This window comes from Solanum verrucosum, unplaced genomic scaffold (assembly GCF_900185275.1).
Source record: "Solanum verrucosum unplaced genomic scaffold, falcon-dt-bn FXZP01000029.1, whole genome shotgun sequence".
NCBI lineage: Eukaryota > Viridiplantae > Streptophyta > Magnoliopsida > Solanales > Solanaceae > Solanum > Solanum verrucosum.
Window position 1 is genome coordinate 1,383,784 of NW_026020357.1, and position 14,240 is coordinate 1,398,023.

The following is a 14,240-nucleotide window of genomic DNA, read 5'->3' on the forward strand; positions in this document are numbered from 1 at the left end:
TACTTGGAAGTGGGAAGTGATCAACATGGACTTCATTACAAGTTTACCTCGTACTCGCAGACAACATGACTCCATTTGGGTGATTGTTGATAGAGTTACTAAGTCTGCTCGTTTTTTGGCGGTTAAGACTACATATTCGGCAAAGGACTATGCCAAGCTTTACATTAATGAGATAGTTAGGTTGCATGGGCTTTCTTTGTCTATCATATCAAATGGGCTTCACCGAAATTATATTTTGACACTTTCTGGTGTAAACTAGTAACACATCTAATATTAAAATTGAATTAAACAAAAATCAATTTTCTTATTTAATACTCAGATATTTTTTTTAAATATGGTGATGGTACAAGATTCATTCATTTTGTGGCTTTTGTATGTTAAAAACTTCAATGGTTTTTTTAACTTAATTTTTAGAATTGATGTTTGCACTCCTAAAACATAGAATTGGATCATCACATTTATATTTTGGTTCCATTTTCTCATTTTTTTTCTCCCTTCGTGAAGTAGAGAATTTCTTCCTATGTTCGAAGTCTATTGCAAAAAATAAATGTATCCCCTGAATTAGAAATATAATTTTTTGTGTTTATCTATCATTTGGAAGACTCAAATATTCAGATAAGAAATAAAAAATAAGGCAATGAAGATGATCGTATATTAATAGGTAAAAAGTGAACCATGACAGTTAATAATATACTAAATTTAATTTAAAATTTAAGATTTACAAATATCCTAATTTACAGAAAGATGTCCGTTAATGTTTTAAGCTTGTTGAAATATTTTTTATGATGTTCATTTGACCAGAATGGGCATGTATATGTTGTGATAATTTTTTCGGTTTGGCCATGTAATGTTAATTTTGAACAACTGTTGGTCTGTATATCTAGTTTTGGTTGTGCATATTCATGTGTTATAATATATCTTTTGGGTTTTATTTATACTATAGTTCTTTCCCAATAGTTGTCTTTATTGTCAAACTGGGTGACTTATCCAATTCATAATTTGCTAGAGAAAAAGTCTATGTAAGATACTATGGATAGTTTGGTTGATAATAGGTGACTGATATGATCCAAATAAATTAAGTTAATTTTAAAATGATACATGATATTTAGTGTTAATGTTTTCATTTAGTTGTTGTCATTCCTATAGATTCTAATGCGTGAAGTTAATATTGATAGTTGTTTTATGTTTGGTTGACATTTTCCATGAGTGGTGAGTGTTTGTCTTTACCTTTGATTTCATGTACCCTAGAAGTCCTAATTGACCTTAAAATGAGTATGTATGAATTAGTAGAGAAATACATAATAGACAGGCTTATGATACTATGTGTGTGCATGTTGACATCTTCCTGAGAGTGAGTGTTTGATTCTGAATCTTAAATTCTCTAGTTTCATTTCGACTATATGTTTCGGGGATCCTCTTTTCCTATGTTGGCACATATAAATAGAAGAGGTGATTGCCATTCTCAAATAGTTTTTATGAAATGCGACATAGATTGTATGAATGATAATTGAGCTTAAATGTTGTCATGTGATAAACTGTGGCTTCTATGATTTAGTGTTAGTGTCAAGTCAAATTCTTGCTAGGTAGAAGAGTGAAGTATGAGTATGTATAATGTTTAAGTTTTGTATTCCTTTAGGATAAGAAGTTTTTATTTTTTTGTTTTCTGATAAGTTTGTAGTTTACCTACTTGTAAGTTTCTAATCTTACACTATATATTGTGTTTCAGAGAGAAAAAAAAGGCATTTACGATGTTTAAGCCTTGAAAAGTAGGTTTTCATAATTTACAGACGATCAAGTAGAAACAAAGTAAAAAGGTTCAAAGCTGAAAGTGATCAAATGGTTTGTTGTCATAACTTACCTTATTACAACTAGAGTAAGAATGGTTGTAAAAAAAGGTTGGTGTGGGGTAAGCAGATGCGGCCACAACTCCTAATATGGGGATGCATCTCAACTACAAATCAAATTAAGTCAGAAGCGACAATTTCACCATACTATTTGATATGGGAAATCACTTGTGACTAAAACAACAAATGTAGTGACGCGGTGTGTGTGTAAGACCTAATTGTAATGACCCGGTTGGCTAATTTTACAAATTGTTGTAAAGTTATTATTTTACCCCTCCCGATATTGGCATCAAATCATTTTTGAATGAGTTTTGAAAATCATTTCGAGTTCCGAGTTAGAAGTTGAATTTTGAAAATTTTAGAAATTTGAAAGGCTAATGTTGTTCAAAAGTCATTTTCGGTGTCCTTAAGAGCTTCGAGTGTTATAATGTAATTCTGTCAATTCCATCAGTTTTGGCATGTGGAAATAGGTCTATAAGAGTTTTCGGTATTTGATTCAGAGTCTTTTTTGAGGATTTGAGGTCCTAAGTTGGAAAATTTTGGAATTTTTGCCTTTTGGATGACTATTGTCAACATTAGGGGTTCAAATGCTTGGATCAGAATTCTCAGAGTTCTGTTTGATTAGGGCAATGATTTTGGCCTTTGTGAGGTCTTGATTGAATTTTCAGAGGTCCCAAACCTGATTTAGCCTTTTTAGGCATTATGCTTAGTTTCTTCTGACTTACACGAAACTTGGGTCAAGGAGAACTCAAATTCGTGTTTCGATGATTCCATTTTGTACAGAACGTCAATTATAGTGTATACAAGATTCCAAACAAATCCTGATGGTCCTTTTCATGTTTTGAGAGTTGGCTGATTTTTCTAGTCCATGATTTATATACCATTCACGTTTATGATATGACTTTTGCTTAATCAACCTTCACTTAAGCCAAGGCATAATTTCTAGAACGAATGGCGGACTTTACCGGGGTTATCCTAACTGAGCCCTAGCTTGCTTTAGCAATGATTACTTAAGCGGAGCCTGGTTTACAAAAGCAAAACCCACACTTTAAGTGGGGTTAGCTTAAGCAAAACCTGGTTTCGCTTAAGACATCTATGAGGGATTTTGGCCTACCATTTTGGGGTTTAAGCCCCATTTTCTATTTTTGAGCGTTGTAAAATCCTAGGAGGGCGATTTTGAAAATATTTCTTGGGCAAAATTATTTTGATAAGCCTTTGTGACCCTAAAACTTCAATTTCCTTTAATCATTTATAAATTTAAACATCAAAAGTTGGTGTAAAACCAGATAATTTCTAAGCTAAAGCCCGAACCGTTCTTAATTAACATGTAAGGTTGTATCAGGTTATTTTTGTATTGATAATAGGTGTAAAGGTCAATTCTTTAGTGTGGGAATGGTTTTGGATATGAATTAAGGTCACAAGAACCCCCTAGCATGGAGTTGATTCAAAAGCTTACTTACCGATTAAGTTTTGACATAAGATTTTACTTAATTAAACTTCAAACAACCATATCTCTTAGAACAAAATGAATTAGGTGACCTATGACCCATTCAATTGAAATTCTATGAGTTCCTTTTCCAATGCCACCAAGTTTGCCTCATTTCAAGTTCAGAGTAAAGAGTTATGGCTATTTTACCGGCGAATGTCACATCACAGTTTCTGTGTCAATTCCTACAAATTGCTTCTACGGGTCGTAAAATTTTCGTTGACCCATACAGTTAATTTGTATAAAACTTTAGTGAAGTCAAATTTTGGAGTCCAATTCCTATGGAACCATTCTACGGGCCGTAGGAACTTCTACCGGTTGTAGTTTGGATCAGTAGAATAAACTTTTGAGCCTAAAATTTTAGTATAAATTCTACAGATTGACTCTACAGTCTATAGAAACTTCTATGGGTTATAGATTGGAAGTATGGAATGAAATTTGATCCTTAAAATTAAGGTGAATTCTAAAAATGGGATCTATGGTTCGTAGAACATACTACGAACCATGGAAGGCCCCGTGAATTGTTTTTGTCGCCTTTTTAAGAAGGGTATATCCATCTTTTCCCTCCCATTCTAAACCTAAAACCTGAATTTTTACTCTAAGTTAAGGTTTATAAAGTGTTACATGATCTTTTACGTTCATAAACACTCCAAGTCATTAGAGGAAGGTTTCCAGAGGAGAAAAGCTAGAGTTCAAGCATTATTCAAATTTTCACCGATCTCGCCAGGTAATTTGTTCTTCTTGGTATGTAAGGCTATCATAGTGATGGACCGAGTTATTTCTCACGCCATACATCTACATTCTATTAGTAAATAATTATATTGGGTTACATTCTTAGTTTTTATAATTCTTGTGATGAGTTTCGTTATTTAGTTCTGAATTATATTCGTTATTTTTGAGATGCTATATCTTGCATTGAGATTCTTCAGTTGATTGTTCATTTCCATTTTTTAGCATGAACCCTATTACTATGTTAGTATTGATTTATTATGGAGTTAACAATGAGAAATATTTAACACAACCTTTTTTTTTGTCATAAATTGGTATTTAAGAAAGTAAAGACGAGTTTTAAGTAGAGTTTAAAGAGTGATTTGAGTAAGAGTATAAGGGAACAAGTATTCCCAAATCTATCAGTTTTTAAATTTGGAAAAAACAAATTTTGATTTATTAATGAGTTTATGAGTATAGAGATATTCCATAGCAGTACACTCTTTTAAGAGGATATTTTGAGCAATTACCTCAAATTGAGAAATAGTATATACTATACATTTGAGCATGAGTATATATTTATTGGGAGTACTATTGAGCACTGATATGGGGATGATTTCAAACAACTCAGATTCCTCATAAAGATGTAGCCGACATGGGTAACGGATCATACTTTTTAGATGACTTCTAAATATTTATTTCGAGCAGAGCTTTAGTGAATCCACTTATTTGAGATGTTTTATATCCCGGCAAAATACAAGACAATTTTATAGCTTGGGCATGACGTTGTATCCTCACGTTGCTCATAGTAATGGTCGTTGATTAGAAAATCTCCCAAATAGAGTTAAAAGTGTATGTTATCATATCACTTAATATGTTGAGTTGAATGATCAATAAGTATTTGTAAATTTCAAATGATTTCACTCATTTATTTCTTTACATTCAAATTAGTATAAATTTATATCTACTGTAGTCCTTCAATTCAGTCATTTCGGTTCCGTTATATTACGTAGTCGTACATTCAATCTGTTGATGTCATTTGATCTGCATCTAGTTATGAGTCAAATAGTTGTGTTCAAATCATCAACAGACACTTCGTTGAGATAAGTTTGCACTCCCGGTTAGTATTTGCTAAGCCTATTTGCATTCTAGAGGGCTCAACTTTCACCTTTTAGTTAGTTGCTTGACGTGTTGTGGGTCTTGTCCTGACATCCATCTTTAACAATTGAGGCTTCATAGATTGTTAGCTTTGATTATGTTTCTAGTATTCCTTTGTTAAACTGTTTTTTAGCTATTATTGTTTCCAGAATATTTTGAGACAGTTGAGTACTTTCAGATGAAATAGGTTAATTGTGTTTAAAAACTTAATTTTGCTTAATCTAGTCTTTAGCTAAGTAGCCAGCTTTGCCAAGGGTTCACTTTTGGATCATCAACAGTTCTCGAGTGTCGACCACATTCAAGGTGTAGTCTTGGGTGACAGTTTGGATTTTGATTCGCAAATGACATGGTTTTTAATGAAATTAAGTTCTAAGCTAAAATGGTGATTGTGCACAAATTTTTACTACTTTTTGGAAATGCTTTTCACAAATGAGTTCCAAATGTCTTGGGAAACGTATTCTAGTAAAAAAATTTGGATTCAAACCTCATTTTTTTGGAATTGGGTTCTTCAGGTTATTTGACCCCTTTCTCAAAGTGAATGATTTGGGTTTATTAGTTCTGGAATCTTATTTTGATTACCTGATTGAATAAGATTGTGTGATTTTGCACATTGTTCAGAAAGGGAAATAACAAGTCTTGGAGTAACTTTTAATTGAATTGACGCAAGTGATTTCTAAACCTTGTAAGACTAGTAGAATCATTTATTTCCATTCATTATGTGTGTTGGGAAGTAATGGGAATGAAGTGATGTGTTCAATTATTTCACTTGATTTATCTTAATGAATAGAAGTGGTGTAACACCTCGTATTCGAAACAGACCAAAATGCAGATTTTTTTCAGAAGTTGCACGTGCCACCCACGAACCGTATGGGGGACCCACGGTCCGTTCTGCTGGTCCGTAGTTCGCAGTTGCAACCTTTCCCCAGAACATACCAGAAAATCACCTAAGGGTCAGGCTACGCCAGGACCTACGAACCATAGGTCAGGCTACGGTCCATGGTCTAGGGCCGTAGGTTGGACCCGAAAATTTTGCTCTTTGAAAACGATACCAGTACAGACTGTCAATCAATCGAAGGTTCGTCGGTATGGTCCGTCGGTGACCCCTATAACTTTTAAGTCAGGGTTGTTTGGTCTTTTCCTTATTCATTGGAGCCCTAAACCACATCGTTTAAACCCTAAACTACGTAGTTTTGGTCAATTTTAGCCTTGAAACTGAATTAGAATCTACCCTAAGCAAATCATTCACAAAAAACATAGAAAATTAGAACGCAGAAGTAGAAAGAGTCGACCAAACCCTAGTCCTAGAATGCAGCAAGTTTTCAACCATTCTAGCCCCGAAATCAAAAAAATTCTCTGTGAATTTCGTCACTAGGCATGTGGGATTTCACTAGTGGATTCCTTTCACCCATTAGGTCCCTAGTTTTCAGTCTGAATCTTCATTCCCTTAATATTATCTAGACCTAGGGTTTCTTGAATGTTGGAGATTGTTGGGTTTTAGCTGTTAGAATGATCCAAATCAGATTATCATGATTTTAGTATTGTTTTATGTAGATTCTTTCATTATTTCAAAACCCTAGCTATGTAGTTCTTTTAGTTCATGAATTTCACATGCTAGGTCAAATATTTCAGATATACATGCCTCAGATTTGAATGTTTCATTATCAACATATTATTGTTGCATTTTCAGTTAGCATGTTAGTATTTTAAGCTATCCAATATTATAGAAATTCAGTCATATATTGTTAACTACATAATCAATTGGGAGAAGCTTAATACGGAGTGGACTAGGGTCAGTCACCCTCAAGTCCAGAACTACGTGCCCCGTAGGTTGTAAGTCCCCTCTGTGGGCAGCATTTTGTGATCACACCAATCATGCCTCTATACCTCTGGCCAGGTATATTGGGTCCTATTGATGTGGCGTATACATTGGACTCCACATTTAGCTCATGTGGTTTTATGTCGGTTATTACTAGCTCCTTTATTAGTCAGAATCTATTGCATTGATCATGTTATCAATTACAGTCAGATATTCAGCCTCAGCATTTTATAAACTTGGTCATTGCATTTAGTTATTTTATGTTTAGTATTATCAGTTTAGTATCATGCTTATCTTATATCATTTCTCAAATATTATTCCTTGGTTCAGTTACATTATTGTTCAACTTTATTCTATCATGCATGCTCAGTGCCTTTTAAGTAATGAAGCATACTCTATGCTACATCTTCTTGTGATGTAGGTTCAGGTCCTCAGCTTTAAGATCACGCATAGATCGGTTCCCGATCTCCAATTCAGCAACATCAGTTAGTGAGTCCTTATTCTTCGAGGATGAGTGACATGATTATTTTCCTTTGCTTTTAGTCTTTAGTTTCAGTTTTTGCTAGATTTAGTTGGGGCATGCCTCTACACTTCTAGTCAATTAGAGGCTATTTTCAGACATAAATAGATTCAGCTATAGTGTTAGAGTTTGACTTTTCAGTTGTTGTTTAAACTTTTAGTTTTCATATATTTAGATAGTTGATGCGTATTCCCAATCATTTCAGTTTACATGATTATTTATATTCCGCACAATATTTCTTTACTTCAGTTTACTTTAGTATGCTTATGATATGCCAATAGGGTTAGCTTGGGGTCAGTCGTGATCCTAGTTCCCGTGTCCGCGTCCTAGGGGTAGCTACGAGGCATGACAAACTTGGTATTAGAGAACTAGGTTTAAGAGTCCTAGGATATTTGAAAAGCCGCACTAAGTAGAGTCCTTTTCATGGGTGTGAAGTGCACCATATCTAATGAGAGGGAGCCTACGAAGTGTTTTAGGAAAACTTCACTCCCTTTGTTACTCTTACCATGCATGAGGTATGATCTCATTTCCTCGTTCTAATCTCTCGTTATGCGCTTAAGATCATGCCTCCTCGTAGAGCTTATGCATGGAATGCTAATGAACGCAATGCTAACACAATTCCTCTAGTCCAGACCATAAAGTTTTGAACGTAAAGTTTTGGAATGCGATTCAGCTATTGGCTCAGAGTATGACTAACCAGAACAATCAGCAGGTTCCAGTTCCTACTAATATAAATGGTGGATAAGTGACAGTTAGGGTTTGAGATTTTATTAGGATGAAACTGCCTGAGTTTTTAAGGTCACAAGTTGGTGAGGACCCACAGAACTTCATTGATGAAGTTAAGGAAATCTTTCGAATGATGCAAGTGACTGGTAATGGTAGGGTTGAGTTGGCATCCTACCAGCTTAAGGATGTGGCTCACATATGGTACACTCAATGAAAAGACAATAGTGGGAACTTTGTCTTTTGTAACTCCCTATATAACAATAATTTTAGGTGTTAGTCCAGACTCCCTTTCAGAACCCCCTTAGTCTCTACTCCAGTCAGTGACCCAGTTATATCTAGACGGGTATATAGAAATTGCCCTGTAACAGTCTCCCAGAAAGTCACCTCAACAGATCTTGTAGAGTTTGAAGTGGTAGACTTCGATATCATTCTATTCATGGATTGGTTACATTCCAGTTATGCCTCAGTCGTTTGTAGAACTATGATCGTTCGTTTTTAGTTTCCACACGACTAAATCCTAGAATGGAAAGGTAGTAGCTCAGTGCCTATGGGTAGATTTATTTCTTACCTTAAAGCCAGAAAGATTATCTCTAAGGGGTATTTGTATCATATAGTTCGGGTTAATGATTCAAGCTCCGAAACCCCAACTCTTGAGTTTGTTCCAGTAGTAAAGGAGTTTCCCAAAAGTGTTTCGAGAAGATCATCCTGGAGTTCCTCCGAAAGGGAAATCAACTTTGAAATTGATCTCTTTCCAGATACCCAACCTATTTCTATTCCTTCTTACAAAATGGCTCCAGTTAAGCTTAAGAAATTTAAGGAGCACTTGAAAGATCTTCTAGATAAGGGCTTCATCAGACCTAGTAATTCTATATGGGGTGCCCAGTGTTGTTTGTGAAAAAGAAAGATTGTTCTCTCAGGATGTGCATTAATTATAGACCATTGAACAAAGTCACAATCAAGAATAAGTACCACATCCCTCAGGATTGATGACTTGTTCGACCAACTTCAGGGTGCCAGTCATTTCTCGAAGATAGACCTTAGATCCGGTTACCATTAGCTCAGAGTCAGAGATAGTGACATCCCAAAAAGAACCTACAGAACTCGGTATGGTCATTATGAATTTGTAGTTATGTCATTTGGACTAACCAATGCTTCTGCAACTTTCATGGATTTGAGGAACAAGATGTTCAAGTAGTATTTGGATTTGTTCGTTATCATCTTTATTGATGATATCCTCATTAACTCTAGGAATGAGGAAGAACATGTGACTTATTCGAGAGTTATCTTGCAAACTCTCAAGGATCGCCAATTATTTGCTAAGTTTAGAAAATGTGAGTTTTGGTTGCAACTAGTTTCTTTCCTTGGGCATATTGTGTCTAGCAAAGGGATCCGAGTGAATTCTCAGAAAATAGAAGCAGTGAAACAATGGCCCAGACCTACCTCTCCTACATATATCAGAAATTTCTTAGGTTTGGCTAGTTATTACAGAAGGTTTTTGGAAGGATTTTCATCCATAGCTTCTCCATTGACGAAGTTTACTTTGAAAAAATTAAAGTTTCAGTGGTCAGATGATTGTGAGAAAAACTTCCCAGAACTGAAAACTAGGTTGACTACAACTCCTGTTTTGACTCTACTAGAGGGTTCAAGCGGTTATGTTATCTATTGTGATGCATCCATAGTCGACCTAGATTGTGTGTTGATGCAGCGAACTAAGGTTATAACTTATGCTTCTAGATAAATTAAGGTGCATGAGAAGAACTATCCAACTCATGACCTCGAGCTTGCAGAAGTGGTGTTTGCACTTAAGATTTGGAGACATTACATGTATGGTGTTCACGTAGATGTGTTCACAGACCACAAGAGCCTTCGGTATGTATTCACCCATAAAAAATTAAATCTTCTCCAGAGGAGATGGCTTGAATTCCTCAAGGATTATGATATGAGTGTGCATTAAGATCCTGGTAAGGCAAATGTCATAGCAGATGCTGTTAGTAGACTATATATAGGTAGTGTAGCACATGTTAAGGATGAAAGAAAGGAGCTAGCAAAGGATGTTCACAGACTTGCTGGCTTCGTCTTATGAGCATATCAGACGGTGGTGTAACAGTTTAGAATGGGTCAAAATCTTCATTGTTAGTGGAGGTTAAGGAAAAGTAATACAGTGATCCGATATTGCTTCCACTAAAGGGTACAGTCAATTAGAAGAGAGTTGAGGTTTTCTCCCAAGGGGGAGATGGTGTGCTTCGTTATCATGGTTGATTATGTGTTCCTAAGGAGGGTGAGTTGAGACAGCAGATTCTTGCACAAGCCCATAACTCCAGATATTCTATTCATCCAGGCGCCACTAAGATGTACCATGATCTGTCGGAAGTCTTTTGGTGGAATGTTATGAAAAGGGATATAGCGGATTTTGTGGCTAAGTGCTCTAATTGCTAGCAAGTGAAAGTAGAACATCAGTAGCCAGGAGGTATGACTCAAGAGATCAACATTCCTACTTGGAAGTGGGAATTGATCAACATGGACTTCATTATAGGTTTACCTTGTACTCGCATACAACATGACTCCATTTGGGTGATTGTTGATAGAGTTACTAAGTCTACGTGTTTTTTGGCGGTTAACACTACCGATTTGGTAAATGACTACACCAAGCTTTATATTAATGAGATAGTTAGGTTGCATGGGCTTCCTTTGTCTATCATCTCAGATGGGTTTCACCGAAATTTTATTTTGACACTTTCTGCTGTAAACTAGTAACGCATCTAATATTAAAATTGAATTAAAAAAAATTAATTGTCTTATTTAATACTCAGATATATTTTTTAAAATATGGTGATAGTACAAGATTCATTAATTTTGTGGCTTTGGTATGTTAAAAACTTCAATGGTTTTTTTTAACTTAATTTTTAGAATTGATGTTTGCATTCCCAAAACATAGAATTGGATCATCACATTTATATTTTGGCTCCACTTTCTCTTTTTTTTTCTCCCTTCGTGAAGTAGAGAAATTCTTCCTATGTTCAAAGTCTATTGGAAAATATAAATGTATCCCCTGCATTAGAAATAGAATTTTTTGTGTTTATTAATCAATTGGAAGACACAAATATTCAGATAATAAATAAAACATAACGCAATGAAGATGATTGTATATTAATAGGTAAAAAGTGAACCATGACGGTTAATAAAATACCAAATTTAATTAAAAAATTGAGATTTACAAATATCCTAAGTTTACTAAAACATGTCCGTAAATGTTTTAATCTTGTTGAAATATATTTTTATGATGTTCATTTGACCAGAATGGACATGTTTATGTTGTGATATTTTTTCCGGTTTGGCCATGTAATGTTAATTTTGAACAACTATTGGTCTGTATATCTATTTTTGGTTGTGCATATTCATGCGTTATAATATATCTTTTGGGTTTTATTCATACTATTGTTCTTTCCCAATAGTTGTCTTTATTGTCAAACCGGGTGACATCCAATTCATAATTTGCTAGCAAAAAGTCAACGTAAGATACTATGGATAGTTTGGTTCATAATAGGTGACTGATATGATCCAAATAAATTAAGTCAATTATAAAATGATCCATGATATTTAGTGTTAATGTTTTCATTTAGTTGTTGTCATTCCTATAGATTCTAATGCGTCAAGTTGGTATTGATAGTTGTTTTCTGTTTGGATGACATTTTCCATGAGTGGTGACTGTTTGTCTTTACCTTTTCATTTCTTGTACCCTATATGTCCTAATTGACCTTAAAAGGAGTATGGATGAATTAGCAGAGAAATACATAATAGACAAGCTTATGATACTATGTGTGTGCATGTTGACATCTTCTTAGAGTGAGTGTTTGATTCTGAATCATAAATTCTCTAATTTCATTTATACTATATGTTTCGGGGATCATTTTTTCCTATGTTGGCACTGTTGGCTGATAGAGGATTTCCAAGACGATATTCTTGTCATCAAAGATGTGATCCTCTAAGATGAGAAGATATTCTTCATATCAAGATATGATCCTCTAAGATCTTAGTATAATTGTGGTAATCTAGAATATCATATCTCTGATTCTTTCTCTTAATGTAAAGATTTAGGTGATTCTATTCCACAATCTTTTATGTATATATAAAGCCATGTACATGACATAGAAAGATATGAATGAAATTATTCAATAATCTTATTCCACATGGTATCAGAGCTTTAGGCTTATTCCTGGCCAATTTTATTCATCCTATCTTGAAAAAATCCCATTTTGCTATCTTTATCTGCCCAAACCATGTCTGAAAATGGTGCTGCCGCAAATATTCCAGTCTCTGAGAATGTTTCTGCAACCGTAGAGAATAACTCTACAGTTTCAATTGGAGATTTGCAACATTCAGCTTCAACAGGTAGTTGTTCATTGGCCTTCACAGGTATTTCTTACTCTTTTATTACTAATGTCTCAGACAAACTTTCTCCAACGTGGGTGGTTGATTCCGGCGCAACTGATCACATGACCAGTCTCTTTCATCTCTTCATATCATATTCCCCTTGTCCTAGCTATAAAAAAATAACTATAGCTGATGGTTCAGTTATTACTGTAGCTGGGCAAGGAGACATACCACTTGGAAAATCCTTGATACTTAAAGATGTCCTTCATATCCCAAAGTTATCTGCAAATCTCATTTCTATCCAGAAACTCACCAAAGATTCCAAATGCCAAGTAACTTTCTTCCCTTCATATTGCTTATTTCAGGAACAGAACACGAAGGAGATGATTGGGCGTGCTAGTGAGAAAGGTGGTCTTTATTGTTTGGATTTCCACAATGGTGAATATATATCTAAGAATTCCTTGTCTAGTTCATTCTTGTCTGAATCTATCATGTCCAATAAAGAGAAAGTATGGCTTTATCATCGTCGGTTAGGTCACCCTTCCTTTTATGTAATCAAAAGGATGTTCCCATCTTTGTTCAAAGATTTGATTGTTGAGTCTTTTCATTGTGATGATTGTGAAATTGCAAAACACAAACGTACTTCCTTTCCAATTACTCACAAAAGATGTCAAACTCCATTCTCTCTTATTCATAGTGATATTTGGGGACCCTCTCCCATTCCTAATATTTCTGGTGCTAGATGGTTTGTATCATTCATTGATGATTGTACAAGAGTTACGTGGATCTATTTGCTAAAGCAAAAATCAGATGTCAATCAAATTCTTCCTACCTTTTTTAATATGATCAAAACCCAATATGATGTGCCAATTAAAAGATTTCGATCTGATAATGCCAAGGACTACTTCAATCAAAACCTCTCTGTTTTCTTCCAAAAAGAGGGAATTATTCATGAATCTTCATGTGTCAATACTCCTCAACAAAATGGGATAGCAGAGAGAAGAAATGGTCCGTTACTTGACATTACTAGATCATTATTGTTTCACAAAAAGGTGCCAAAACAGTATTGGGGGGAAGCTGTCCTAACTGCTGCACATCTTAGTAACAGAATGCCATCAAGAATTCTGAACTTTCAAAGTCCGCTTGATACTCTTAGGAATTTCTTTCCAAATTTTGAAATTTCCAATAAATTGGTTCCTAGAATCTTTGGAAGTGTTGCCTATGTTCATATTCATTCTCAAAATAGAGGCAAATTAGACCCACGTGCTCTTAAGTGTGTTTTCATAGGATATTCTCCTACTAAAAAAGGTTACAAGTGTTATCAACCATCATCAAAGAAATTCTTTGTTTCCGCAGATGTCACATTTGATGAGAGTGAATCCTTTTTTAATCATTCTTACAATCAGGGGGAGTCACTGAAGGGAAAGGAACCTCTAGACTTGTCACTATTTGATTTGTCCATTTCTAGTCGTGCCAAATCCTTGCCTGAGTCACCATTGCTACAGTCACCTGAGTCTCTAAATCCAAATGAACCCATTGAGTCTCCTAATCCAAATATAGATAATGGAATTCTAGAAAATAATCTACCGTTGCAGGTATATTCCAGAAGAA